Source organism: Poecilia reticulata, linkage group LG20, assembly GCF_000633615.1.
Source record: "Poecilia reticulata strain Guanapo linkage group LG20, Guppy_female_1.0+MT, whole genome shotgun sequence".
In the NCBI taxonomy this organism is placed as follows: domain Eukaryota; kingdom Metazoa; phylum Chordata; class Actinopteri; order Cyprinodontiformes; family Poeciliidae; genus Poecilia; species Poecilia reticulata.
The window spans coordinates 22,428,128-22,431,087 of record NC_024350.1 but is presented as its reverse complement, the minus strand read 5'-3'; the positions used below and the strand labels follow the sequence as shown (position 1 = coordinate 22,431,087).

The following is a 2,960-nucleotide window of genomic DNA, read 5'->3' as shown; positions in this document are numbered from 1 at the left end:
GGCTCTCCTCGACTCGCTGGTTGCTCTCCTCGATTCTCTGGTGGCTCTCCCCGACTCTCTGGTGGTTTTCGACTCTGGTGGCTGTCCTCGACTCTGGTGGTTTTCGACTCTCTGGTGGCTCTCCTCGATTCTCTGGTGGCTCTCCTCTCCTCGCTGGTGGTTTTCGACTCTCTGGTGGCTCTCCTCGACTCTCTGGTGTCTGTCCTCAACTCTGGTGGCTCTTCTCGACTCTGTGGTGGCTCTTCTCGACTCTCTGGTGGCTCTTTTCGACTCTCTGGTGGTTTTCGAACTTGGTGGCTCTTTTCGACTCTCTAGTGGTTTTCGAATTTGGTGGCTCTTTTCGACTCTGGTGGCTCTTTTCGACTCTGGTGGCTCCTCTTGACTCTCTGGTGGCTCTCCTCGACTCTCTGGTGGCTCTTCTCGACACTCTGGTGGTTTTTCTCGACTCTCTTGTGGCTCTTTTCGACTCTCTGGTGGCTCTTCTCAACTTTCTGGTGGCTCTTCTCAACTCTGGTGGTTTTCGACTCTGGTGGTTCTATATGGAGGACCAAAACTGGCATAAATATAAATATATCAATAAAATAATAAATATATATCCAACATAATGATAAATAAAAGAATCAATATAAAAATAAAAGTAGACATATATAAATAAAAGAATAAAATAATATATATATGCAACATAATAATAAATAAAAGAATCAATATATTGATTCTTTTATTTATTATGTTGCATATATGGGTCATTCTTTTTTTGCGGCAACATTTCGGCTTCCAAAATGTTGAAAAAAAAAGTATTAATGTTTTCATTTTTAAATATTTTGTTAGAACATTGACGTGTTTAATAATATGAAATTAATAATGGGCAAGCTCAGGATTAGATAAATTAATAATTACATGTGTTTTTTTTCACCAATGTCTTTGAATGTGTTCCACCCTGTTAGGGACATTTACGTATAGATCACAAATAGTTAAACATGTATACTTTGAAAAATATTGACTTTTTCTTAAAAAGAGTGTGTCCCTTTTACTATATAATATGTTTTATTTGTGAAATTGTAACAGATTCTGTAGTTACAAATCATTAATGTCTTTATTGTAAAAAAAAAGTTTTTTTTTACTCATTATTACTGACAGTATATAAAATATTGGTCATTTAAAAAACTTATGCCTATATGTGCATTTATTGGTCTTCAATTCCCAACACGGGAGAGAAAAATTTACATTACTTAATGTTTCTGTAATAATATTTAATAAAAACATATTTTCAAACAGGGTGGAATGGAACATCACAGGGTGAAATGTTGTATAACAGGGTGGAAAATCAATGTATCTGATTCTATGATAGGATGATTTTCATCACTCTCCTGCATTTTTCCCATATGGAAAACCTGGAACTCTTGCATTAAAGTATTGTGACAACTGATTAAAATTAACTTCCCTCCTAATTTGTCTTAAAAAATAAATATTGAAGAAACTAAACATGACGTTTAATGTGTCTACATGTGACATAGAACAAAGTGAGAAAATAAATCAAAGTAATAAAGGGGGCATGTACTATAAGATTTTTTTTTATTAAAACAGAGGTCAATGGATTTTTTTCATTTATATAAAAATTATTGAAAACATTCGCACAAAAGCATGGAAATGTGTCGCAAAAACATGTAACATACTAATGATAACAAACACAAGATTACAACACTTGAACATCAAACAAGAACAAGGACCACTATCAACATTACCAAAAACAAACCATCCTGTGATGAAAGGGCTCATCAAGACCCCATACATTTTTCAATTAACCTCCATGTAGCAGGATTAAGCTGGTAATATCTGTTATTGGAGGCTTTTGGCTCCTCTGTTAGGCAGAGTACCTGGTTGCAATCATACCAACTGATGTCTTTTCTTGGTCTTGGCCAGTAGTACTTATTACTGCCTTTTTTATGTAAACATTTCGCTTGAATCTTCACATCCTCCACCTTTATGATGATGTAGTAGTCATGGTCATATTCAACTACACACCATCGACCAACCTGGTTACCCGTGATCATTTCTGGCTGCTGTGTTGTTGTGGCTCCATTGTTGTACGGTTCCTCATCAGGCTGTAGGATTGCCTCTTTCAAGTGAAAACATGGGCAGAGTATTTGTCCTTGCTCTCGTTGACAGAAATGTGCTGTGGTCAGCACATTCAACTTTGTACAGAACAAAGTATTCAATGAGAATATTTCATTCATTCAGATCTAGGATGTGTTATTTGAGTGTTCCCTTTATTTTTTTGAGCAGTGTGTATATATATATATATATATATATATATATATATATCGCTATATGAATATCTACAGATATAAAGCCGTTTCAGCAATATTAGTATATTATTAGTTATATTAGTATATGTTTATGTGTCGATATATATATATTGATAGATATAGATTGATAGGAATAGATATTATAATTAAGATGATTACTTTTCACCATAATTTCCACCCTGTTAGGTTTAACAGGGTGGAATACAGACCTAACATAACAGGATGGAACATTACAGGGTGGAATTTTTTAGCTAATCTAGCTGTAGCTTTTTAACTGTTCAACATTTAGCCATCTAACCTACAACAAAATAACAAACCTTGAATGACTAAATAAAATATCTTGTTTTTAAAATTCTATCAAATAAACATTTCCCACAATCTATCATAACAGGGTGGAACTTTAAGGTTTACTCATACAGATTTAATATATTTAAGATGAAAAAAAGTAAGGAGAGAGTAACAGTTGAAGCTTACCTTGTTTTCGACAGTTGAAATCAGTCCAAAATCCAACTGATGTCACTTCCAGTAAATGATTTTTATTGAGTTTTAGTCTTTTTAAGGCAACAAGGAAACATCCTAACAGGGTGGAAAGTGAATACTGGGACACACATGATATGAAGAAAATATAAAATAATAAAATTGTTTCAACAGATT

At 34.2% G+C, this 2,960-nt stretch overlaps 1 long non-coding RNA gene across 1 annotated transcript; it reads right to left on the bottom strand.

The window, feature by feature from the left end:
• Positions 1-462: 462 nt before the first annotated feature.
• LOC108165705 (uncharacterized) lies at positions 463-2,810 on the bottom strand. The gene is made up of 2 exons (XR_001776029.1): positions 2,781-2,810; positions 463-535 (listed from the first exon to the last, which is right to left on the bottom strand). It is a non-coding gene; the product is annotated as an uncharacterized LOC108165705 (long non-coding RNA).
• Between the last annotated feature and the right edge of the window lie 150 nt (positions 2,811-2,960).